The 27,649-nt window shown below is 42.2% G+C and overlaps 1 long non-coding RNA gene across 2 annotated transcripts; it reads left to right on the plus strand.

Annotated features, from left to right (window-relative positions):
- The first annotated feature begins 19,662 nt into the window (after positions 1-19,662).
- Positions 19,663-26,237, plus strand: LOC135448594 (uncharacterized). 2 transcript variants are annotated; one of them, XR_010440510.1, is made up of 3 exons: positions 19,663-19,734; positions 21,934-23,561; positions 26,128-26,237. It is a non-coding gene; the product is annotated as an uncharacterized LOC135448594 (long non-coding RNA). The 2 variants fall into 2 exon arrangements; XR_010440511.1 differs by having other exon boundaries at positions 19,669-19,919.
- The last annotated feature ends 1,412 nt before the right edge of the window (positions 26,238-27,649 follow it).

Here is a 27,649-nt window from a genome sequence, read left to right on the forward strand (position 1 = left end):
GACACTACTGGATAATAGCATTATTGTGTGCAGGAGTTATTTACATGCAAGCAGAGCTTGTCACAAGTAATGAGAATTAGAGGAAAGCCCCTGCCCTTGGATACCAGGCACACCACAGAATTCTTTGTCTCAAGAATTCCAACATAGAAGCTTAATTTTCTTTTTGTACTGCAGAAAACTGGGGACTGCATCTTCTGACTGGGCCTAAAACCTGGTCACAGTGTCAGCTGCCAAATATCAGCTCTCCAGGCAGGTTCCTCTTCAGAGGGCAGTCAGCTCCAGAGTACAGTGGGAGGGGGAACATGGGGCATGGGAAAGTGCTGGGTTTTTGTAGAAACCGGGTGGTTTTGGTGGTGATGGAACTCCAAAGAGATAACCACAAGAGTTAGCTACACCAGGTACTACTCTGGCCTTCCCTTCATCATTAAACAGTGCTTACAGGAAGGTTAGCCAAAATTTCCATGGTTTTCATCAGACACATTTATGGCTTCAGAAGATCTTCAGCCTCTTTTATGTGTAAAAAATATTAAATTGCAGCAGAAAATCCTGCATCTTTCACCAACTTAAAATAACAGCTACTGCAAGGCACTAGTAGAGTTTGCCTATATCTGAGCCTGCTCTGTCCATTTGCTGAAGTGATTTAACATCTCTGTTAAACACAAACTGTACAAACACAAACTTTCTCTGCTATGGCCTGTCCTGAGCAGAACTTATGGCTGCTGCAGCCCTATTAATTGTTTGAAATGTAGATTAGGACAGATAGCACACTGTGCTAACACAACCCCATTGCATTCAGTCTGCTCTAAGCATGGGCAGAGCGAGGCAGTGTTTGCCTGGAAAACACTGTAAATATTCTTTTCCCTAAACTAAAAGGAAGGCTTGTACAGCATCCAGCAGAAGGTCCTGCTCTGGGACAAGGTCTTTTATATGCACTGAAAAATAAACAAGAATCTTATCCATAGCCAATAAATATCTTCAGGATTTGGCCCATAGAAATGATAAATGGAATAGGTCTGTCAGATTGTGAAGTGTACATAAGACTTCTCAGTTTTTTTTTCTAGCTGTGGCTGTATGTTAATGGATACACAATGTCAAAAGCTACCCAATATTATGATATCTAGTATATTGCATAATGCCCCACTGTGTTGGTAGGGAAAAAAAAAGAAAGCCTGAACAATCAATATTCCTTAACTTCTGAATGAAGAAATGTAAATTTCTAGATGTCATGGTGACACAGAAAACTTTGGAACTGGAAACAAGTTTATTATTCAAGTTGAAAAGCAGGAGAGGAGGCAGCAGTTGCCCTGCATTTTTAAGCAAACGAAACACATGGATTATTTTTAAGTCACTGTCCCAATTTTGTGAGGATTCATTGCTGTTCCTGCACAGGAGAGATTCATCCCACTGCCTATTCCCCCTCTCTGGAATCACATTGTCTCCCTGTAATTTTCCAACAAACACTTCAACATGAGAAAAATAATTTTACTCCCCATTTTTCTTCTTTATATTTTTTTTTAAGGCAGGGTAACATGTGGGAATAAGAGGGAAGAAGAGGCTGTGTGAGGAACTAGCAGATGCCCCCTGGTTTGCCAGTGGCCAGCACAAAGTGTGCTGGCTGGAATCTCACCTACAGGTGTTTGAGTAGCATCCCAGATGGCATCCTGCTGTGTTTAACATCCTGTGTGAGAAAAGCTCTGCCCCTCTCCTTAGGAGCTATTTCCCTGCTAAGTCTCATACTGACAGTTGGGAGGGAAATTGCAGTCACCAAACTCATTTCATTAAAGGCTGTTTTCCATCAAGGCAGTCACAGCTCAGCTGTGACCAAGGCTGATGTTTGCACTGCTGGTGGAACACGGCCTGTAAGTGTGTGCAGGGGTCTGGTGGTGAAACCACTGCCTGGATCACCTGGCTCAGCCTAGGGAGAACTTTCAGCAGCCTTTCCACTGTCCTAGATATCTGCCCACTTCTCCCCACTGTTCTTCACAGCCTCCTCTCAGTTCCTGCCTCAACTGTGGTGCCAAGGCTGCCCATGTGGCCTCTTTGAGCTTGAAAAGAATTAATTGTTGCAGAAAAGCGAAAGAACCTAGATTTATATCAGATATTAGGAAGAAATTCTTCACTGTGAGGGTGGTCAGACACTGGCACACGTTGTCCCAGAGAAGCTGTGGATGTCCCATCCCTGGAAGTGTCCAAGGCCAGACCAGACAGGGCTTGGAGCACCTTAGTCTAGCGGAAACTGCCCCTGCCCATGGTAGGGAGGTTGGAATTAGGTGATCTCAAAGGTGCCTTCCAACCCAAACTAATACCTCATTCCATGATAAGAGCAAAGTTTGAACATGAGTTTCCACCTGGGGAATGCACAAATACAGCCTACCACAGCTGTGCTGCATGGAATACCTTCCAGCCTTTCCCTCTAATCAGGTTTCAGATCTCTACCTAGGGATACGTAAATACTTCTGAATCTGGCTTGAAGTGATGAAAGCACCTCAAACCCATCTATTTTCTCTGCAACAGGCCCCATCCTCCCCAGCTCCCTCATGCTGAGGTAAAGCAGCAATGTCCTGGTCCCTTGCTGTCCCATACTGTCTCTCCCAGTATTTCATGGACCCTTCCCAGGGGTGCTGCTTTCTCTCCCTCTGCCCCCATGTTGCTCTGTGCATCATCCCAAGGCAGCAATGCAGGGGGCTGTACCCTCCAGCCCCACACAGGGCATTTCTCCAGGTGCCTCTGAAATCTCAAGTAAAGCAAGCCAGTTCTGCCATGGGGGTCACCCCCTCTCTTCCTTCTTTGCTGTTGCCTCTTTTTCATTGCCTGCCCGTGGCTGGGGCTGGAGCCTCCTCCCAGCCTCCTGAGCAGCCTTGCCTTTGTGGGGCACCTCTCTCAGTGTCCTTTCTGGTAGGAGACCTTGAACACTGTACAGCAGTGCAGGCTGTTCCTGGTGTTGTTATGCAGCTGTGTAAGATTAGAGGGATGCCCAGAGCTCAAAAGCATCATTCAAGGTAACTGCAGAGCTGGGATGAGCCAAGGTCTCAGAGATTTCAAGGTTTCACATTGATATCTCCTGGTGATGCTCCTAGCAACTAAGTCCTTTTCAGGTCCTGTTTCCTTCAAGAGAATTGTCTTGCTTTATACCCTTCAAAAGCTGGGTTATATTATGCATTAAAATGGCAAAACCACTGATATCAAGGTGGATCTCAGGTGCTAAATCTCTTGGCCAGGCATCTTACTCAGATGTCTGAGCTCTTCCTTCCTATCTCAACCACCCTTGCATGACCTGGAGGAGTCAGGCATGTGGGCACGGTAAAACAATCCCCTTGGGAGTCTGTCTTCTTTTCCAGGCTCTTAAATACTTACAAGGCTCTGGCCTTGTTGCACTTTGTTGCTCTGGTGCTTATTGGTACCTCAACAAGTGTATATTTCTTCATATTTCATCTTTTTCCAGGGGTACCCAGAGTTTGGTAGTACTGAAGTTGATGTCTCTGCAAATTCTCTAACCAAACAAGCTGGTTACCAAACACACTGAGAAAATTAGGAACCTAATAGTACAGATCCTTTATGGCCTTTTAGTGTGTCCTTTCATTTCCATTCATTTGGAAATAATGTGATTAAATGGCAAAGATAAGAACCTGTGGAGTCACCAGGCCAAACGCATTCCTGGTGTAAGGCTGAAGAAGTTGCACTTGGGACAAGTTTAGCTCAGTGGATTTAGGTATGCCTCTGTTTTCCACCTCAAAGAACTCTCAGCTGATCAGAAACACATCTCAGGACATTCATGTTGCCATGAAATGAACTCACTTTTCATGTTCTCTAAACCTGAAGACACACTAAATGTTTTGTGTTTCTTGTCAAATAGCCCCCAGAATGCTGTATCAACCTGCATGATTAACTCACCCATGAAAGCTGAGGTAGCTGACCTTTTAGGATTTCTGCCTCTTCAGGCATGTCCCAGTGAATGGAACAGAGCCAGGGCAGGGGGACAAATGTACCTTCCTTCCCAGAGGGGTATAGCACAGAGAGCTGTGGAAAAGGATTCCAGACTTTCAAAGCATCTGAGCCTCCCCTCCCTATGGAAGGGAGCACAGGGGCCACAGAGAATGAGGAATGCCCTTGAGCAGGACTGATGTTTGCCTTTGGGCCAAGCACATGACACAAAAGCAGATTGCAGTTACCTTTCTGTCCTGTCCTTATCATACTGCCCCTCTGTTGTGAGTCCAGTGTGTTTAATCCCAAGGATTTATCCCAAAATATTTAGCTCATTTTGTACATATTACCTTCAAGTAATCATACACCACTGAGTCATACATCATGGGATTAACAATCCTACATATGGTATAAACAGAACCTAAATAAAATCCCAGAAAAAGGATATTGCCTTTTAAATAAGTCCTGACAGCTGTGGAAAATATTATGCCCCAATACAACCCTCCCATACGACATACATTAATATGAAGAGAACCCCAAACTGTTCCTCTGGATATTTTGTAAGGTTTTATTTTATTGTGGATTGGACATATTGAAGTAAGACTATAATCTTATCGTGCTCTGACCTGTGCTTTTACTGCGCTGTATAAACAGCAGTTACTATGTTAGATGGAGAAATGTTTACAGAAAGAAGAAATAAAAACAAACGGATTTATTGTGTTGCAGAAATTTGAAACAGGGCTGAGAGGCTGACCATGTGTTTTGTGCTTGTAAGACTTTTCCTTGATGGAAGCAGACAGCTTAAACATGACAGAAGCCCAGCGAGGTCCTGTGCTATCAAGAATAAAATGCAATATCCGCACGGCACTGGCTCTTTCCAGCCAGCCTCACCTGCAATCAAAGCCCTTGATATGGCTCTTGCTGTTGTCTGTTCACATACTGCAGGTTTGGGGTCTCATTTTTTTAATAGATTTTGAAATTGTTTTTAAGTGCCAGTGAAAAGTGCCAGATTGACAGCTCTGGAGTCTGGAGCCCCTTTTTAACCACAGAAAGAGTTCAGCATGGGAAATGGCAAAACAAACTTCCTTCCCCAGCCCGAGCCACAGCCCCATCCGTGCCCGAGAGGAGAGAAGCACAGTGGGCTGTCCTTCTCCACAGGCTTCTAAAATGTCTTACAGCACTCAGGACAAGGAGCCACCAGCCTTCATGGGCTGCAGAGAAGTCACCAAGGCATCCAAAAAACCAGTCCACATACACAAACCACTGGGGAATGCGAGTCCGAGTTTTGGGAAAGCCGTTCTCTCTTTCAGAACTTCACTTTTTCTCAAGATAAAAGTCATTTGAAAAAAATGGACTTTTTCACATCATGATTTGGCTTCTTTTTTTTTGTTGACATTTTTACTGAAAAGGGTATCAAAATCAATGCCAACATGATAATTTAAATTTTTCATTTTTCCACATTCTGTGTTTCTGGCAGAAAAGAATGCCAATAAACATGTCAGTGATAAGAAGATTGATAAAAAACACGATATGCAAAATGTTCAGCTATAAAATACAGAAATGAAACACTGGACTGTTTTCATCCCTACAAAATGTAAACAATTTTAAAATTTTTTAGGATTTTTGTTTCACGTTTCAACCAGTCTTGTGATCTTCCAAGTCAAGTCTCCACAGACTTCTCAAAAAGGAAAAAAAAGTTTCCTAGGATGAAATCCTGGCCCCACTGAAGTAATCTGCAAAGCTCTACTTGAATTCAACCCAGCTAGAATTTCGCCCCTTATTTGTACACTGAGAAAATCTGATCTGGCCTTGGTAACACATAATAAACATGGGACCCTAGGATGCCATTTTTAGTCACTTTTCAGAGGAGAGCTGTACTTTAATTTATTTTGTCAAGTGTTTCCACTTAGGTTTTTCCTATTAATGCTTCTGTTACCCGCTGCACTGTAAGGTTATACTTCATATAAGTCCTTCTCCCTTAATAGTTGTGGTGCTTTTGCAAATGTTACTCTCTTTAATATGTGATTTCAGAATAATGAATGCTTGTCAAACTGATTTCTTGCTGTCTTCAAAGAGTTGGATGTGTTAAGCAATTTGCACTAGCAAAAGGCATGATATGACTTCAGATGGCAGCCACACCCCAGAACAGGCTGAATTTTCCAGGGCTCCTTCCCCTAATCAGAGGTCAGCTGTCTGGCCATTAAAAGGATTCTTCAGAATTTGTGATACTGCAGTTGAATTCTGTCTCTTTCAGACCCCCGTTGCAAAATGTCTCAGTGTACATGAAAAAATGAATTTCTGAAAATAACTGTACATCAGATAAAACCCTGAAAAATTCCATGAGCCACCAAGTATGACAAGAAAGGTGACACACATCCTCTGCAGGAGAGGAAATCATAGTCCTGGTGCTGTTCTCGGTAACTTCAAGAATAGTTCATAAGATTAAATAAACCAGGAATGTAAAGGGATTATCAAGAAAAAGAATGATAAAGTTACCTGATTTGTTTTTTTTTTTGCTTTCCTCAGTGAACAGCACAAATCTTCTCCCTACAGAAACCTTCTTGAGAAGCTCAAGACTAGATGTTCTGAAAATGCTTATTGACAAATACCATTTTTTGGGTGGAACATTTTACCAAGTAACAGAAAAACAGTTGTATTAAAAATAGTTTTTCTAGAGCTAAAAACATTCAGGTTTTTATGTCTAATCCCTTGTTTAGTCCAGGGCTGGGACAAGTACTGGCTGACCCTGCCTTGGTCCAGCTCCACTCACCCTCCCAGGAGTACAAGGCTCCAATCTCTCACTTTTCAGGCTGTGAGTTGTCATCCTCTCAGTTTATGGTAGTTTTACTTATGGAAATGGTGTCACTATAACACATTAAATGTTGAAAGGAGAAGACATCAAGAAATTGTCATATTGATATAGAATCCCAGGAAAGAAAAGATTTTTCTAGTATATCTATATAAGTATTTTAAATGGCTGTTTGAAATTGCCTGGGGAAGCCTTAGGGAGATGTTTAACTCATTGAATGCAGGAGATGGTAGGAAAATAAACATTAATTACACAGCCTTGTGAATTAAATGTATTTTAGACACATGGGAAACAGGGCTGGGAAGAAATTCAAAAGGTTAGTAATTCCAGCTTTCTCTGCTGGGGTGAGATCAACTTTATATGTCCTGTGGAGTCTAATCAACATTTTCCTATGCAGGTGAAGTGATCAGAAGTATGTGACCTATGCACATGGTCATCTGTCATTGATTTCAGACAGCAGAGCTCACACCTTGCTGTGGCACAGGCAGAAATGGGTGATTCACCTTGATGCTGAAAAAGCTTCCTCAGCCAGAACTGAGAGCATTTTGCAACGCCATTTCTTTCCGGTCTGTTGCAGGATTATGACTGAGAAATATTCAGAAATGTATGAGCTGATAAGGTCTTCAAAACCTGCTTTATAACAAAAATTGAAAGCAATGCAACCTATTTATTTTGTCAGACAGAAACTGGGCATGGTGCAGATGAAAGAGGAACAACTCCAACAGCTCACTGCTGCTCAGAAGGATAGCCTGGGTGCCTGCTCTCTCCTCTGGGGGCCACCAGCACACCCAGAATCCATTATGGGGAGAAAATTCTGTGTATCAGATAGGTCTTGATTTTATCAGTGCAAAGGAAATACAAATCAGTGTCTGCAAAGGGAAACTTTAGAAGGCACTGAGGTTTTCTTCACAAAAAGAGGCCAGTTACCTCTGACTGCTGGAACAACTTCTCCAAAGCTGTAGTGGATTACCCAAACTGGAGATCTCTGTTAACATTTTCCAGCTTAGCCAAAGGGTTTTTGTTTGGCTCAGGAATTGCTTCTTGGCCTTTGTTGTTTTATGGCCTTTGTTATATCAAAAGTCAGACTAGATAATCATAACAGCCCCTTTCAGCCACTAGAACTTTGGATCAATTATACAATTTTAGGAAATCCCAGCCCTGGCTCCCATGAGTTCCACATGGTCCTGGTGAAAGTCAGTGGGGAATATTGCCTGCTGAAGTATGTGCACTCCCTGTACAAATAGGTATTTTACACAAACAGGAAGATAAGTGAGCAATTGTGTGAGTATGTGAATGAAACAAGATGATGCACTACAGAGAGAGCGATAAAATGAATCTCTATGTAAAACCAGCCATCTAATGGAAAAAGCAAGAACAGATGGTGAAATAACTCCTAAACAAGCTGTTGCTTTAGACTCTGGCCATCCACAAACAAGTTGTGAGAATTTCTGATCCATGGTCCAGTGATTAAAGAGACGAAATTCAAAGGAAAAAGTGGGGGAACAAAAGAGGGGGGAAAAGAATGCATAAAACCCCAGCCCAGTTTAAGTTTCATAGAGAAATATCAAAGCAGTATTGAAGCATAGGAATACCGAATGCCAATACTTTATTTTTATGTTTTGCATTTACTGAATCAGTTTCAATTGTATGAAGCTCTCTGCCCTTAAGCCCTATGATATAAATTTTATTGGATTTAAAGGAAACAGATTGGGAATCTGGGACAGAAATATATATATATTTTACCAGTGCAGATTTTATGGTTTTGCCAGAGGAAGCTTCAAAACCATTTGATGTGCTACTTATGTAGTACTACTCACATATTCAGGAATTGAGGATGGGAAGAAAGAGAGAGGTAGGGGAAGGCAGAGATCTGTGCAAAGAACAAGTAAAGTTCTTCCCCTGGAACCAATAAAGCAATCAGAGGCTGCAAGTGTGCCTGGGGACATGAGAGTGAGAGGCTGAGGGAGGTGGAGGTGGTGGAGAGAGGGACTTGTAGCTGCCATCAAGGCCAAGGAGTGTTTCCATTGGATTTTTCTGTGTCAGTCTGAGTGTTAATGCTCTAACCTCATCATTGGACAGTCAGCTGAGGTGAAGATGGCCATTAACACCTAATTGCCAAAAGCCTGCTGGTAGAAGGGCAGCCAGAGGCCCCTTTGTGGGTGCTACCCTGGAGGTTTTACCCCTCATGCTCGGGAGTTACCATCTAGCACCTTCCCTGCAACCAGCGCCTTCCAACCCCCTGGGGACACAGTGGAGGTAGGGGATGTTTCCAAAGCTTGAGTTGTTTATTCCTGCCTCACAGCTGGCTGCCAAGAGGGAGGAGAAGCAGTACAACACTGCTCTGGCTCTCTGGCTCAAGCTTTGCTCTCCACTGGATGTTGCAGGAGACTCTTGCACTTTGCTCAGGCAGAGGACTTGTATGGAAATTGGCCTTCAAGCCACGCTGGAACAAGTCCAGGAGAAGTCCTGGGCACTAAAAGGAGTCCCTCTTTCTCCTCCTAAATATTTCCCAGGTCTCTAAAGTAGAGGAGCCTGGGGCAGCCCTTCAGTTTTCAGGAAGAATGTGATCATTAAATTGAAATCTGCTACCAGTGATCTGGTTCTCAGTCAAAGTCTTTGTCACCATGGTGGGGGAGTGTGTGCATGTCATACATTCACATTTTCCAAAGATTGTCTGTCTGTCACCTCCACTCCTACCTCCCACCAAGGCCTTCCAGCTGGGATGATGGCTGTACCACTGGAGGACTTAGGCTGCAGCTTCCTCAGCTTTAAAAAGGAGTAAAATGCTAATCCCTACAGAAATCTGCTTTACTGAGAGGATGAGCAGGTCATTGGTCATAACTCCTCATTCTGCCTACTTGAGCTGTGTGTTCCTTGAGTTGGCTGCCAGCAGAGCCAGCTGGTGGTGCTGAGCCAGCCACCCCACAGCAGCAATCATCCTTTGGGGTGTTATAAGGACAGGGATCTAGTCCCTACTTTACTCTTCCAACCCCTGCATGTGAAAAGATAGAGAAGAGCAAGCTTCTTCCTGGAGAATGTAAGAAAATGTGGAAGGATGTGTAGAAAGTAGGGGAAGAGCTAATATTTCCCAATGGTTTGGACTATCTTGGTGTTTCCTGGCCATGGGGAAGCTGAGGAAGCCACAAGCTCCTGAATTACCACAGCTGGGGTAGGTATGGGCAAGAAGATGAAGTCTGTAGTCATGGCTGTGTCAGCTGTTGATCTTGGACACAGAGGAATTCGGATGTCTCCATCATCACTGTTAAATGGACCACGCTACCACAGGGTGGGAGAAATGGAGTTGTTCCTGAGGGAGAGGAAGCAACAAGAAGCAGAAACTGAATGCAAAATGGGAGCCAAACTGCCTTCCTTGAAAGATGCAGGGCTGGACATTTGGTTCTCATGGTCAGTGACAGGTCTACAACCAGAAGTAGCTTTGTGTTTCCTGAGTATCCCTAGAGCTGCTCCAGTCACAGGGGGGAAATGGGAAGGTAGAACAGCCATTGGAAAATGAAGATTATGGAGTTGTGTTTGTGGAGTTACTCAAAAATATTCCAAAAGCTGTGCCCAAAGAGGCAAGACAAGGCAGTTAAATTCTGTGACATCAGTGGGCAGTCACACAGCTCTGAAATGTAAGGCTAATATCTTAAGTACCTTAAATTCATCAAAATGACTATTTCTGTAAACATATATACTGCAGAGTAATCTGATTTATTTGGGCATTGGTCATGGCAAGTGTTTACTAATGTCTGTTTATGCTGCCATCACTAGGTACTGTTTTAAGTCACTCTGCCCTCACTCACCCTTAGACCAATGTGTCATCATTTACTTCTCACTAAATTTTAAGTATGTAATGTCTTTAATAAGAGATAGTTCCAGCAAAGAATTTCTAGAAAAATATTTTTCTTAAAACAAGTCCTGAGTTCAACTGTTTGTCTTCTGTGGCTGTTGTAGAGAGGAACTTTGCTAACAGTGATGTTTTTATGAGAAAAGAGTGGTGAGCAGACACCAGAAAATATCAACAGAAAGCAAAATATAACCATGCAGAAGGGTTCATTAACACCTATCCTGTGGTAATCCAGACAGAGGCAGTAAAAATAATGTGTTTGAGAAACTTAATGCTGGATACTTTTAATAACTTACTAGAAGTATTTTTGACCTGTTTTTCTTTTTTCTAGAAATGAAAAATTAGATTTGATAAATTCTTTGTCCTTCTTCTGAAGAAGCCTGTATTAGCCAAGAATTGTTTTTCTGGGCTTCTTTCTGGGCTTTCTTTCCTCTTTCAACAACGAAACTGCATTAAGTGTTTAAAAATCCAAAGGAATGATCATGAGATTCTGTTTAGAACCTGAAAATCCGAGACCAAGAGTTCCAATAATTCATCCAAATAAACATATTAAGTAAAAAAAAATAATTTTTTAGTTATCTAATTTGAGAACTAAATGTATTTTGTGGAATGATCTGGAACAAAAATAAAAGGGTAATTTCTGCTGTTATTAGTGGGATTTCTCAAAATCACACTGAACATACCCCACAAGTATCATGATAATGTGAAGCCAGAATAATACATTAATGTTTTCCAGTGGTAAAATGTTTTACTTTCTTTAATTTAATTCACTGGACTGTAATATCTAGGGTCTGAAAAGAAGGTTATTCCTATCCAGTTTGGAAAATGTCATCCTGTGGTAGAGGAGGGCTAACCATAATGCTAGTAATACCGGACAGAAAAAACAATCATCCATGCAGCAGCTGAAAGAAAACAACTATAACATTAAAAAAAGCTTTACTATTAAATTACAACGTGTAGTAAAACTTACACTCTGAAACAGACTTTCTTGTGCATAATCCCGATTAATAAAATGGTTGAAGGGTTTGAATATTTTCTAGCTGATGGCTCTGACAAGTTAAGGCTAAATATACATTGCAGCAACCACTGTTGCATATACGTTTCATGCACAAATGGAGAAAATAACATGTTGACTGTAATTTCGTAAGACCAGAGGGATCAGTCTCAGATTCATATCTTAAGATAAAATGGTGCAATTACCATTGCAGTCCATCTTTCTGGAATATCTTCAATCAAAGAAAAGTCAACCATAATTGTGGATTTCAGTGGAATATAGATGTAGCAAAAATGTCTCAGACCGCTGTGATTCCATCATCTGCATCTTGAAGATCCCGTGCATTCACTCCCCAGCCCAGCACAGCCATAGCTCTCTCTGTGCACTGTGAAGAGCCCAGTGACACTGTACAGATGAAGAGAAAACAAACAAAACCCAGTCAGGGCTTACAGGGATTAGTGTGCCACCATGTGCAGGTTTTCCAGCATCCTCAGGAATGCCTGTGAGGCTCGGGGGTCCTGACAGTGGTCCCACCCAGGAAGCTTTGCCCAAGGTGGGTGGTGGAGGAACCTGGACTGATGCAGTTGCCATCAGTGGGTCCCTCTAATGAGACCCTCAGGCCAGAGGAGACTGTCTCTTCCCATGGCCAGTAACCCCTCCTTTTGGCTTCTTATCCTCGGGGAGCAAAGCAAATGAAAACAGACCTAGTAAATGAATCCCCCTGTTAGTAGGGCAGGGCTAAGGCACTGTTTCCCTTGTTCCCATTCCTGCAGTGTGGATAAACCTCACTGGGATGCTCCTGTCCTGGCACCTCCTGCCAGAAACTTCTGCCTGTTTTGGGCATAGACAATTGGACCTGCTGTCTTCAGGACTATCAGGTTGATGATGGACAGAAGAGAAATGAAAGGCAGGGAGACTGTGGGGAGCAAAGGAGAGCATAAGAAGGATACCCTAACACATTACCATCCCAAGTTTTTGGTTTCTTTTCCATCCCTCAAGGTGCTGTGTATACATTATGTATCCTGCTTCTCAGGCACATTAGACCAATGTGACATGCCACATATGGTGCCACGGACACCTTTTATTTAATCCAGCTTGGAAAAAAATGCAGTGCCACAGGCATCTCACAGACTTATGCAAGTTGTAATAATCACAATTTTAATTTTTCCCACAACTTTGAGGCTTAATAGCTTTAAAATCTTACAAGTTGTAAAAACAATTAAAGCAATAATTTTAAAAATAAGCAGAATGGGACCTTCAAAAGAATGTGAACCTTTAACACTTCACGGTTAAATAAGGGCCTTGTAACACAGTCACTTGAAGGCCAGCCCTGAGAAAACGCAGAAGCATCCTGTGAATTTGTTGATGCTAGTTCAGACAGACTGTTTATTTTCATGATTTCATGGAGGAATTTTAATTTAATGAGTGTTTTATACACTAATGTAAAGCATAGTTTCAACCCTATAATTATAGTGTCAAAATATTTCTGCTTAAACAGCAGCAGCTGACTACAGAAATGTGATTTACATCTGAATTGTATCAGGGGGACACTGCTAAAAATAATCAGCATGTGCCTTTTAATTGAATAAAAAAATTAACAAAGAATATCAATGTATTTCTCAGCCTAAGTCTTTCTGCCTTTCATATAAATGCTTTTCTTATTTGCTTATTGCCTTTTCAGGGCTAGGATTTCCAGAAAAAGTGTAGGCACAGAATGGCTGTGTGTCATTTTGCCCACCCGTTCCTCCCTACTGCACACACAGCGATGGGAAATTGCATGAGCAAATTGTCAGTTCCTGTCATTGAGAGCCTACATTTTTTGAAAATCTCACCATTAATCTTTCAGCTCAGTTTTAAAATAACCAACTGCCATCATGAAACAGGTTTCTCATGCTGCTTAGGGCTGTCAGCAGGTTTTGACCAGTTCAAGCCACATTTTGCTCTTGGAATGGAGTTAGAAACCTTTCTGTAGTTGCTGCTGCTGGAGAATTCATCTTTTGAGGTAATGTTTAGGGCAGCTTCAGATGGGAGAAATCTTGGTAGTGTGTTCCCAGTCTGTTTGCACCACTGCTCCACCAGAGATGGGAACACAGCCCTGAGCAATGTCCTGGTCTTTGTCTGGCCCTTATCCATAAAGCAGGATTATTCTCTGTTTGTCTTACAGTACCTTCTAGAGGCCCTGGGTGAAATGGCACGCCGCTGTGCTGGGTGTTCCCTTCACTTCCCAGGCATGGACAGCCTCTTCCCCAGAGGAGCCACAACCTACAGGCCAAGGCACACACAGGAAAGGCCTTTATCCTTATTGTGGAAAAAAAGGACTGGTGTTGAGTATACATCTACTCTACTGTGGCTGGAAGGGCATGGGATCCTTCAGAACATCTGCCTCTGCCATGTGCTGGCTCCCTGTTGGGAATTTCAGCCCTCCTGAAATGCTGTGTGCTCACAGACCCCATTGTAAGAAAAGGAGGAGCAGCAAGCCAGGGCTCCAGGGGCTGTGTCTGCACTCAGGTCAGCAAAGGCAAACCTGGGAGCACATCATAGTAGACCTGCCCTCCAGTCTAGAAAACTCCCAGAAGTATGTGATTCTTATCTATGATGGAGCAACAGATATTTTCCCAAGATGTTTTGTTTCATTCCTGCAGGAGAATTTGGAAGAGAAGTTGATGATGTTAACTCACATACGCATGCAGGCCTGTGGTTGTCTTGTCTTCTACAGTTGCTCCTCCTCTTCTCTGCTGCCTGAGACTTTGTGGGTTTAGGTTAAGCAAATCTGTCCTGCTTTTGGTGCTCAGAAAGGGTTTGAGGCAGTCAGCTTGGCTGCAGGAAGCTCTCGCTCTTTTCTCTCAGCCTTCAGCTTTAGGCCACGTCTTTGCCCATTGCAGTGCTCACAACCAGCACTGTGTCCTGCAGCCAGGTCAGCCTGAGCAGGGCACCCCAGCAGTCCCACAGCCTCAGCAGGGCACCCCAGCAGTCCCACAGCCTCAGCAGGGCACCCCAGCACTCACACAGCCTGAGCAGGGCCCTCCAGCAGTCCCACAGCCTCAGCAGGGCACCCCAGCAGTCATACAGCCTCAGCAGGGCCCTCCAGCAGTCCCACAGCCTCAGCAGGGCCCTCCAGCAGTCACACAGCCTGAGCAGGGCACCCCAGCAGTCCCACAGCCTGAGCAGGGCACTCCAGCACTCACACAGCCTGAGCAGGGCACCCCAGCAGTCACACAGCCTCAGCAGGGCACCCCAGCACTCACACAGCCTGAGCAGGGCGCCCCAGCAGTCACACAACCTCAGCAGGGCCCTCCAGCAATCCCACAGGCTCAGCAGGGCACTCCAGCAGTCACACAGCCCGTGTCAGCACCGAGGGTTTAACACCAGCAGCCCCCTGTGAGCTACTGACATCCCCATGACACCAACTGAGTTTCAAACACTGTCAAAAGCAGCTTTGTGCTCTTTGGTTGCTATTTTCTAGCCTAAGAAGGTATGGTCATGGCCTTGTAGAACCAGTATGTGATCCCAACTGTATCTGCAAGTTAGAAGGAAGTTTCTATTATGTTTCTATTAAATTGTATAAACATTGTATATGTGCATTACACACTGCATATGGGCATTGAGGTATATGCTTCCATGCACGTGTCCAGATGTATAAATATTGTGCTTCCCTTATTTGATGAAGCATGAATTTGGAGTCCTCCAGAATTCAAGGGTTGATCCTGATTCTCATCGATCTGCTAGCTTTAGTTAATTTTCTTCTTGAAGCACCAGATGCTCTCCGATGCCAGCAACGTGATGGGAAAGGTTTTTCACAGGGTAAGATCCTAAAGTTCTGCTACGGCCTTTCCTGACACGAGGATCAATGTATGGGTGAATCTGCTGTTTGTATAAATTTCAATGTCTCTGCGGGAACTGCGAACACTCTTTTTATTTTTTATTAAGACTCCACTAAATTGTCCTTTGGATTTATTTCAAAGAAGGAAAAGGGGGGGAAAGGCAGTAAAGATTGCTCTTCTTATGCTTTAGTTGTTTTTTTAACTCAATTATATTTTGACAATTCTGTATGAAACTTTGGAGTATGTCTTTGTTTAAGCAGTATATCTTCCATAGGAATAGTCAGTTAAATGTATATGGCTAGTTTCAGGCATAACAAGCTTTGACAAGGGCATTTAGCGGTTGTAATTCAAATCTAATTCAGAACATCTTAGCGCTGGACCTGTCAAGCACTTGAAATGCACTGTAGCTGCAAAACCAAAGGATATGGTCCCAGTCGTGCTCTGTGTGGCATCAAGCTGATGTGTCAACAAGAGCAGTTACAATTACAGGTTCTTTCAAGCATACTAAACTAATTTACAGTACTCTGAAAATGTGGGAAAAGGCCTTGCTAGCATAAAGGTGCATGGGACTTTTAGACTGCAGAGGCAAGGCAAGTGGCATGGCCATTTCATTCAGGAGTTTAAATTCTGTGTAGTTTCGGTACCACCTTTGGGGGGTTACATTTGTAACTAGATATTCTGTAGATAATAATAGATTTGCCTTGCAGCCATCAAATACCCTTGTCAAATCCCATTAGAATCACATTGTGCATTTATTTGAAACCTCAGTCTAAAATTCATGCATCTGCAAAGTGAGGATGGGGCCCTATTTGCGCTGGCACGGACTGGTCCTTTCTGTTTGTCTTCCTTGTTTACCTGGTAAACACCATTTCCACTGGCTGCAAAATGCTTAGGCTTCTGCTTACAGGGATTAGAAAACTTAGTGCAAAGGGAGAGGTTTTCCCAGAAGCAGATCTGATCCAAGGATGTCCCACAAAAAACAAGACAGAATTACAGTAACCAACATGTAATTTTAACATCACGATATAAAAAGACTTGATTTTAAAGTGCACCAGTGATTTAAAGCAGCTGCACATATTTAGAGGGCATTGCTTTAATGTGCACACAAAGGCTAATGGAAGCTTTTACAAATGAAAAAAAAATCAGGTTTTATGATTTATCTACTTTTTATGCACAACATTATAGGCCTTCCCCCCAGGGACTCATAAATGTGATTTTTACTTCCCAAATTACAAAGCTAGTCAATTATTTGGGAATGAGTCATTCATTCAAAAGTGTCTGTAACGGGATGTGTTAACCATCAGGAAATTTTACACCAATTGGAATTATAAACACCAGGGTAAAAAAATCTCTTGGCCAACCAGCTATGTCTATTTGTGAAACCGTGAGCAGGGAGCGCAGTGTAGCTTATGCTGGAGAAATTCTGAGAGGCTGACTTGGAGGGGAGAAAGGGGTGGTGAATTTTTTTTTCCCCTTTTTCTTTTGATTGTATAAAATGTGTTTATTTTATTTTGAAATAATGTAGTTAGCAAGTCTGCAGCAACTTGCAGTCAAGGCTCCTAAAGCACCTTATAAACCTCAGTCGATTAAGCTCGCAGCCATGTACAGGGTAAGGAACTATTAGCTGCATTTTATGGAACGAGAAGCTGAGGGCAAGAGGTGCTGCTGGTGGGAGACACACAGGCATTTCCTTTGGTGACCAAAACCACTTCTTCCCTACCACAACTCCATCAAGGCCAACAGGAACCAAAGGGGCTGTTTTTAATTTGCATCTGCTTCCCTCTGTATCTGGCTGTTTTCCCCCAAAGACTTGCACTGACCATCCAGAAGTCATCCCTGGGGTTAACAGCAAGCCCCAAGCACGGATGTGACTGATGACTCCTGCCTAAACTGATTATCACAGATTCATAGAATATGACAAGTTGGAAGGGATCTGTCAGGATCATCAAGTCCAACTCCTGGTCCTGGACAGGACATCCCCAGAATCCCACCATGTGCCTGAGAGCGTTGCCCAAATGCTTCCTGAACTCAGTGTTGACAAAGGCTGTATTGTTGAAACATCAAATTCTTCTTTTGGCTACTGTAAACTCCTGCTGCATCCTAGGCCAAAATTAGGAAGCCACTGGGGATCTTTAGTCTCTAGGTCTCCAAAGAGAGCAGTAGTCAGGGAGGAAAGAGGAGAAGCACCTATGAATAGATAGGTGTGTTTCTGCTGATATTTCCTCTGCTCCTGCTGGATGCAGAGGAAATCTATTAATTCCATCCTTGTCAGTGCTGCATCTCTTTTCTAGGGAAGACATTCAACCTTTGTTCTTGAAAAAAATTCATACAGGCACTTGCAAGTAGGTGAATTAAAAGTGAAGGGTGGAAAATTAAGGTTAGTGTATTTATAGTGCTACTGTTTTTAAAGCATTACTAGAATCTAAATCACTATTTCTCTTTTTTTCTCCTAAAGGAATTTTAAAGCTGTAAATAACTTCAATGATGGAAATATTTGCCCTGGTTCAGCACAGTTGCTCTGCTTTTGTGGCATCCTGTATTTTTCAAAACAACTTCCAAAAAATGCATTTTAGTACAAAGCAGATTAATAGTTCTTACATATAGTCAGATGATACAACATCTGAAATTTAAATTTCATCTCCTCATACACACTCAAACCCGGTGGGGACACTGGTTCCATATGCAGAATATCCAAATGCTAATGTAAGGACAGAAGCAGGGTCATGGAAATCTCAGTAAGGAGTCATCCCATAGCAACATCCTGATGAAGTCATTCTACTTGGGCATAAGCCATGAAAGGGTAATTCAGAGTTGAAGAAATGCCCCCCAGGGCCTTGGTTAAATAGTGTTAAGGATGGGGAGAGCTTCAGGAACAGGAGCCACTGCCACAGATCCCATGTGTGGGCAGATGCTGAACAGCAAAGGCTGTCCCAGGACCCAGCACAGGAAGGGGTGCGACAAGGGCAGAGCTGCCTGCCACCTTCTGAGCTGAGAAGAAAACAGATCTTAACTCTTACTCCCACTCCCACCACCTTCATAAGGTTCATTTTCTGAGGCTTTGCACAATGCCCTTTCTCCTTTCTTTGTACTTAAGTCTAGGCCATAGAGTGCAGAACCAAGTACTTTGCACCAGGAATTTTCTCACCGTGTCATTTCTGCTGGCTGGTTTGAAAAACTGTGAACACATGGCTGGCACAGTAAGCTCTGTTTTCTTTTCTCTGAAAATGTAAGAAAAACAGAACAGCACCTCATGATTCCTCAAAAAACTGGATGTTCAGAATCTGTGCTCAGATTGGAATTACATGATGCAAGTCCACCAAAATGACAGAGGAATGTAGGCTATTCTAAGATAACAATAAAGCCAAAGTGTGCTTGTAAATAATCAAGTTCCTTCCATATCCTGTTTACAAGTAATTCCATAATTCAAGCAAAGCCTGGATCCTACAATGACTTAAGAGTTGTGTTGCCAGTAAATGAGTGAGCAGATACATTGCCTTCAGAAAAGGTGTACACAACATATAATTAAATATAAATTTATTTATTCAAAATAAGCACTAATTTATAATTAAGCTAGTTCTGGGTTGCTGAATCAGGCCCTGAATAGTTTGGCAGTCCATGATGAAAGCTCCCCATCTGTAAATTACTTTCTGTGAAACACTTTAACCAAATTCCAGACAAGTTGGAAGATTGAAAAAGAAGATGGAAAATTTCAGAGAAAAATAGATTTCCCTAATCTTAGCTAACACTTCAAGACCTTATCTGCTGCATAAACCTGATAGGCCAGTGGCTGAATTTTTAAGTATTTTTCTGACATTTATTTTTCCAGAGAAATCTAAAAAACGTCAAGTATCTTGGGTTCAGGTATTATTTACAGTGCAAATCAAGAATCCTTTTTTTTTTCACCAAACTCATATGCCAGGAATCTGACACAGGATCTGAACCACAACGACTGAAAATTAAGGAAAGTAAAGGCTATTCTCTTTGTCATCACACTTCCACTTATAGTGATATGCTCTTTTGTTATTAAGCAGGCCCAATCAAAACAAAAGGGATACTGTTTCTTTTATGAGTAATGCACTAACCCACCAGCAGAAAAAAATTCACATAAAATGTATGGGTTCGGACAGCATAAGATTTATTACGATGGCTACAAAAATTATTCCTTCTTAACAGCACTTAAATTGTCTAATTATTCACAGCTGTTTTCAATTTTTTTCAGGTTCTTAATTAGGGGGTAGAGTCCTCTGCCCAACGCCTGAACCAGCACTGTCAAAAATGGCTAGGAATGGTTTCACGCTAAACCCGCCCGGCCCTGAGGCTGATTAGTGGAAACCACTGCTAGGTAATTTGTTATTCATACTTATCCATCTGCCTCCTGCTGGGCTGAGATAAAGAGATACACAATTTCCTCCTTGTTTGTATCATTATTTTAGTCTATCACGGCAATCAAGGCAAGTCTGGCTGGAAAGAAAAAAAAAAAAAAGTAGGGTTTGCTGTTCTTTTAGGGAAGCATTCCCGGACAAGCAGGTACGTTTGGGGGCCAGCACCTGATAATCTTAATTGACCTCTGGATTTGAGGTTGGGCGATCTTTGTTTAAATTTAGCATAACAGCAGGAGGCTGTGTGCCTGAGGGGAGCAAACAGATGTGCAACATGCAGGTAGGAGTCACTCCTGGGGGTTTAGGCTTCCATCAAAGACAACTTTCCTGAAGGATGTTACAGCAGGGTACAGCTGGTCCCTGCCGATTTTAGGGAGCTGTATTTTATTGCTGAGAAGAACCCATCAGTTCTATTTATATGTGTTGGACACTAAAAGTAGACAATTATGCCATGCTTAGAAAGATCAGAAAAAACATTCTTGTCAGACTGCCTCGGATCTGTCCTAGACATTTTCTTTCCTTGGAATGCTTCAACCATTACAGTTTTGAGAAGCCAAAAGCCTGTGAGGCTCCATGTTCTCCCTCTGTGAGGCTGCTGTGTGTTTTGCATCAGCAGCAAATCTGTAGGTGCAAGTTCCTGCCTTTGCATGCAGGGGTCTGTGCTCAGGCTGGATGGATGGCTGGGCACATACAGTAAAGGGAGCTCGAGCCTGTTCCAAAGGAAGTCTTACTGGTTTAAATGGGAGTAATAAATCTTTCAGGTCACCAGCTGCACTTAGCTGGCCTCATTAAAATTCAGATCCTTAGTATCTGTGGGCAAGTGTATGAAAAGGGGTTATGGGGTGAATTGGTCAACAGATTTTAGGTTTGTTTGTGCTCCCTGTGGACTCCCCTACTGAAAAAGTCCTGAAGAGTTTAATAGGAAAAAAGAACCTGTGTTATTTTTTTAAAGTATCCTATAGGATTTAATAGGGAATTATATCCTGGCTATGGACATTTTTTTATGGTTCAGATAACTGTAGGAAAGACTGATTTGTGCATTAATGCATTTTTCTAGTGTGTCTCAATTATAGAAACATCTGCACTAAGTGAACTTGAAACCTCTTTGATTCCCTGTGCAAATTCTCACTATTCAAAAGTCCTCATGTTTTCCTATTTCTTGCCTTCAGCTTAATAGTTTCAGAGCGGGTTGCAATAGTATGTAACTGTGTAGCTTACAAAGGAAAGTTGGTTTTTTAAGATGTAATTGCTTAAAACCTTCAAACTCTGTATTCAAAAAATATAGCTAGCTCAGCACTGATTAATCTTCTGGATGTTATCAGCAGCATCTGTTATCTCTAGTAGAGATAAAGACTTTCAGCCTGAGCAGCAGTACTTGCTCCGTGCAGCCCTTTACTGGGCTGGGGAGGTTATTTGAATGCATTCTAACAGTCATGGCTGTTAAATGGAAGGATGGAGTTTTGTCTGTTTCAGCCTGGAAAAGAGCAATTTTTAAAATTATTTTTTATTTTTATTACTCTCTGCTGTTATTTACACCAGTGCAAAATTAGCGTGAGCTTTTAAGGCAGGCTGTTTCACAAGGTGTGGGACAGCAGAGAATTTTTTTTCAGCTAATTGGAAAACGAAATACTACTATCTTAAAACACATTGTTAAGTTTGTTAAGTCCTTTTCCAGGTTCATATAACAAGTTTATAGCAAGCTGTTCTTACTCTGGGTGTGTTGGGCGGCACAGGAAAACTTCTGCAGCTCCGTGCCGTGGTGGATGGTTTTGATTCACTGTTCACTGGCTGGTATCCCCAAAGCACAGCTGGTATCCCCCAAAGCACAGCTGGTACCAGCTCCAGGCCAGGAGCAGCAGCTCACTGGGTGTGAGGGCATGAAGCCTGTTCTGACTGACTGTGAATGGAGCTCAGGGGCAGTTCTGCTTTCCAGGCACCTTTCCACACTCAAAATGCTTTCACTGGCATTTTCTTTGTGAAGTTGTGGGTCCTCCATCTTCCAGCTGGAAGTGAGCTACAAGTGAGGGGTCTTTGCTGTTGTCTCACTTGGTAGAAAAGCAGTCCCTTTCCTGAAAAGTTTTATGTCCAAACAAGAAAAAAAAAATGCTGACAAATAATCGCAGAAACAAAGACACTGAAATAAATTACTTTTATTACAACAGTGAAGAAGCTCACAGTGGGTTACCAGTCACTGGTGGATCCTATGGCTCTCCTTTTAGAAGTATATGAGGAAGACTTCCATTTTGGTGGAGAATCCAGGGACAGACTAAGCAGGTTTCCCAGAATCGTCAAGGAGTCTGTGCTATTCAGAATTGAAGTTCATATCTCATCTAAAACTTTTCTGCATTTCTTCAGCTCTCTGAAGTAGCTCTGCTTAAGCTTTCCCACCACCTACATTTTAGGGTCATGTTGGCACAGCTTTCTTACAGAGGCACTCACATCTGCTGAGTCAATGCCTGTTAGCCATCACAGTTTAGGGGATGTCTGCTGATATAGACACTTCTTGTCTGTGAATATACGGGCTAATTCCCACTGAAATCAGTTGAAGGTCCATCATTATTATGACTGACCTGGAGTGACGGTTTGCTCAGATTTGCAAACTGAGGTTGTACTTGTGACCATTGCTGTTGTTTATCCTCTGTCCATGCTTGGCATTTCTCTTGACTGGAGAAATGGCACTAGCAGCTTTGATATCTGAGAAGATTCAGTGTGGTTTTGCACTTTTGTGATGGCAACCTGAAATCAGTCCAGTAAACTCAAAGCTTTCTGGAGAGAGTTCAGTAAAATTTGGACCAATATAATTTTATGCTTGTATGAATCATCCTGGTGTTTTGTTAAGTCTTAACTTAGTTTACATTTTAGTCATTCACTGGGACACCAATAAAAAAGAAATAACCGTAAAGAAAAAACAGCTGGTGACTCAAAATCAAATCCTGCTAATATTTCTCTCCCAATAAAATTGGTATCACTGATATGAAGGCAAATTCTTCACATTATATATTATATGACATACTATAATATATAATACAATATATACACACACATAAACCCCTAATGCTTTAAGAGCTAGGATTTAGAAAATATATAGTGAAGCAATATTACATTCAGTGCTGGGCACCCTACTACCAAAAATATCTAGAACTGGAAGGACTTCAAAGAAGACATGTTAAAGTGACTGGGAATCTGGGGGAATTGGATTTTGAGGAAAGTTTTAAAGCACCTAAAACTTGTGTCTAGAAATTAATGAGACAGTGACTCAGAACTCTGACTTGCATCAGAACTGGTACAATTTTTGGCTGGTATATGAAAGCAAATTGGAGACAGAGCTGGTTTACATTAGGCTGTAAAATGACATGGTTTTGCTAGAGCTTCACAGGCAGCTGAGTCATCTCTTCAGCAGGACTGGAAACCTCAAAATTGGGGCTGGAAGTGGCAGTGGGGGGCCAAAATGCTAGGGCACTGCCTGAGAAGCCTTCTGCACCTTGAGAGGGCTCTCAGCACCTCCCAGTGCTGGCAAAGCGCCGGCACTGGTGTTGGGAAGCTGCACCCTCCTCCTCATCAGCCAGAACTTTGCTTTTTGGGGGCACCAGTGCCTGCAAGGCTGAAGATCAAGAGCTACTGCACCTTGAACTGCTGACAAAGTCCAAGTCCCACTTTACAGACACTATTCCTCAGATGTAGTATCCTGCAAATATCTGACAAAGACATGGGAGGAGTGGATTCACCTGCTCAGGGACACAGAGAGGATTTCCAACAGAGGCGGGCATCTAGCCCAGATCCTTAAGTCCAGGTACGTAACCAAAGTGCAAAACCTCCCTTTATTTGTAGCACAGCCAGCTTAGAGGAAATACTATATATATATATATATATATATATATATGAAATCAGAAAAATAGGAAATTCATAAAGATAATTTATAAATGGTAAGATTAGAGACTGTTTGTTCTTTTCCCCATTACTGAATTTTATTTTTTAAACACACAATTTTGGTAAGAGCACATTATAAGCTTTTTCTCTAGCTCCTTGGAAAGGTTCTTGTGGAACACAAAGGGTATGATTCCTGTTACATGAGTTTTTTTTATATTTAGATGTAGCAAAATCATGTTACAGGAAATCACACTGCTTACTATGTTTATCTTTGTTCTCTCAGACAAGTTGGCTGATTTAACACACCTTTTTCACTCCAGATTTAGTTCCTTTCAGGTATTATCTAAAAAGTTAGGTATAGTTCCATAATGAAAAATTACACTTTATTTTAATCAGTCACAAAATTAAGTCTGCTCTTGCAAGAACATTAAAAAATTATTTAGAAGTCAAGATATTGCTATTTCCATTTTAGGTGTGAGAAGATCCATTTATTGGCTGGAAATTTATTAAAAAGGAACTCTGACTTGCATTTTCAGGCACATGAGACACAGCACATCAGATGCTGATACCACTTCATTGTGAAGGACTGACTGATAAAGTCTTCAAAAACCAAGGACTTTGTGTGTAAATTCTTACTGAATCAGATCATTTCTGTTTCCTCCATATTTGGAACTTCCTTTTCTTATTTTGTTTAGAAAAAAGCATACTTATCCCACTTAAAACCATTTCCTTTTTCCTCTTTGCAAAGTGAAAAAGCAGAGATGTGAATTAATGAACACAAAAGAGCTATACTGCTGCTGCAACAGCTTATTGCTGAAAATCTTGAATCCTAATTAAGGGAAAGAAGAGAACTTGACCTTTGAGAAGTGATAGTCTTGTTATATTTTATGGATATGATTATTTGGAGTATGGCAGCCACTTTTGTGTTAGTAATTATAAGTGAAAGGTAAAATATTATTAATGTAAGTGAAACATGCTTCAAGCAAAGAATAAAGCAATGAATCAAGTTAAGTGAATTTTTGAAGCATGTGGCAAGGATGTGCTCCTGCTCCAGGATGGTTGGTTTCTTGCAAACAGGCTGTTAGGTTGAAACCATATCTGTGGTTTGTTGTTTCATGGAAGAGCAAGATAAACTGGGGAGACTACAACAATAATGAAAAAGCAGAAATCCATGAGACAGGTTCAGCGAGCACTTCCTTAGGGAGAGGAAAGGCAGGAGGGATGGATTGCTAATGACTGGAAGCAGGATGTTTGATGGCATTACCAGGCAATGTAAATACAGGCTAATGGCCCCATCCTGAAGCACCTCTTTGAGGTGCTGGGTGAGAGGGTCAGAACTGACCACAGCCAGCAGCAGCAGCCTGGGCAGGATAAGACCTGAAGTTACAGAGAACACTCAGCAGGATTTCAGTCTCTGGCAGCACTTGTGGTGGGAAAGTGAGATCTGGTCTCCAGAACACACAAAATCCAGGAATTCATTGCCCCATTAATGTTTCTGTCTATAGTTGCCTGAATTTCATAGCCTTTGTACAAATTTCTGCTTTAAAAATTCCCATTCTTAGAGTTATTTAGGGAGACATTCAGGTCTCTAAATACAGCTGACTTCCAGACACCACTCCATAAGGACATGAGTTTCTTGCAGGAGCCCTCTGCCATTGCTGCTGGTCTTGTGCAAGTGTCCTAGGCACTCTCAGGGTTCCAGGATGGCACCCAGCACCTACAGCTAGGCTCCAGGACTGTTCCCAAAGTTCCAGCAGGAATTTCTGGCTGTAAGAGCTTGGTTTCAACTTATTTCAGTATTTTCTCTCCAATGTCCCCACTGCATTTGTGCAGGTGAAATATTCCTGGCTTAGTCTTCTGAAGACTGGAATTCTCCCTGGATAGGAATTGATTGGGATGTAGCAATTTCCCCACAAGTATAGTGATGTTAGACATTGCAGTTCTGTGAAGAGTACCTATGGTTACTGTTGTCAGAAAAAGCAGAAGTGCCAATGTGCATTGGAACAGAAAAGCAGTAGTTCTGGCACCAGAACAATTTTATATAAAAGTCTTCTTTATGAGTCTTGAGGCCAGATCAGGTATTGTTTGTGTGCACGTGCCTGGTGCTCTTCCCGTGGACATTAGAGCACATTCCTTCTTGCCATTTTCCCTTCAGCTGCACAGCTCCTTCTTCATGTATGGCAGCTTTAAAACAACACAAAAAGTACTCTTTAACCCTGCTGACCTTTAAGCACATGACCTGTGAAAACATCGTCTTCTTTCTATCTACCATACTCTGTATATTCAAGCACACATTTGACATTTATGTTTTCCTGAGGCAGTAAATTTTCCTTCTGCTGACATAGAAGTAAATGCTTTAATCAGAATAAATCTGACTCTTTAAATCAGCTAGCTACATCTATAGCAAATTAATTACTAAAAATGGCTGTTCTTAAAGAGTCTGGATATTTCTAGTATTTATTAAGAGAAAGACTTTATTTTTTCTACAGGTTCTCAAGAGATTTGATCTCTGCACAAGTGAATAATTTCAGTTCACTTCAATGGAACTAGTATGTGAGTTAAATACTATTACTCTGAGTCCCCAAATTAATGTGAAAGCTCCTGCTTTCCTTCCCAAGGGAAAGCCAGGACTGGACAAGGATGAAGGGAGCCATCTTTAACTCATGTTGTTTACAAAAGGGACATTTCTGGGAGCAGGTGCTGTTGCAGAAGGGGCCCTGGGCCTTGTGGTCAGCCTGGGGCTGGAGTTGGGATATCCCTGTGCCAAGCTTGGAGCTTGGGGCGTGGGCTGCGCCAGAACAGCTCTCAGCTGCCAGCCCCACACCAGCCTTGGCTCCAGGCAGTCACTGCGCTTACCCAGCTCTGTCCTACTCCTAAGATACTTCTTGAGTCCAAACTGAAAACTATAAAATGCTCTCCTGCCATTTTTAACAGGAAGCCCATCTGGCCTCCATAACAACAAGAGCTGTCATAATTAAAGACACTCTTTAAAATTCATTTGGTTGTGAAAGGAAGCTATTTGAAGGAAATGACAATCCAAACCCTTTTTGTGAAAGGAGCCTTTAATGACTTTCAAAACCTGCTGGAACTGTCTAGGATAACTTAGAAATACAAATGTCAGAAGATTTATTGATCAAAGCAAACTCCTGTTCTTACTGTTTTTCATGTTTTTTACAGATTTATATCAATTTTATTAAGACCCAAGCAAGACAATAGTTCCGATTTTTTAATGGAAAAAAATATTTTTCAATTTTTACAATTTTCTCAATATCTTTTCCTTAACTATGACTGCAGCTGCTCAGAAAGTAATGAATTTGGCCAAACCTCTTTCACAGATGAAAGCTATAATGGGAAATAAAAAGAAGAGCTTTCTCCACCCTGACAGACTCCCATTTAGCCCGTTGTTTCTGTCCTCAAACACTGTAAGAGGAAAACAGGCTGTATTCAACCCCCCCTTGCCCTGGCCCTGCCTGAAACTTTATGTCAGGCACTTTCCTAAGACACTCTTGAACATCCAATTTACAGTGGAAACATTTTCCCCTCAAATTTCCTGCTCCTTGGTTAGAATGATGACCCTTGGTGGCTGGGGGTGTGAGGACCTCTGTCCATGATGCCCAGCAGCCCTGAGATGTGTGAGTGACCACTGTGGTGTTGCAGGGCTGGCTGTGGGGCACTCAGGAGGGGTACCTGTATCCCATTGCCACTACATCGCTCAAAAGCTGCAAGAGGCTTTTTTCTTTTCCCAAGTGGCACACCTGTGAGAGGAAATAGCAACCAAGATTTTAGGGTATTCACTGGAAAGCTGCCATTTCTCATATGGAAAGACACCAGTTTTTCTAGGCTGGTGCTTAGATGGTGCAAAGGTGGAAAGACAGCATCATGAGGGTTTTCTCTTTGCCAGATTTCATATGGGAAAGGTGAGGTGTGTCTGAACCCATGCCAGGGTCTCCTGCAATTGCTTCTCATTAAGTCTGAAAGCTTTGGGACAGCAGAAAAGCCCAGCAGCCCTGG

The sequence above is a fragment of the Zonotrichia leucophrys genome, chromosome 5 (assembly GCF_028769735.1).
Source record: "Zonotrichia leucophrys gambelii isolate GWCS_2022_RI chromosome 5, RI_Zleu_2.0, whole genome shotgun sequence".
NCBI classification, from domain to species: Eukaryota; Metazoa; Chordata; class Aves; order Passeriformes; family Passerellidae; genus Zonotrichia; species Zonotrichia leucophrys.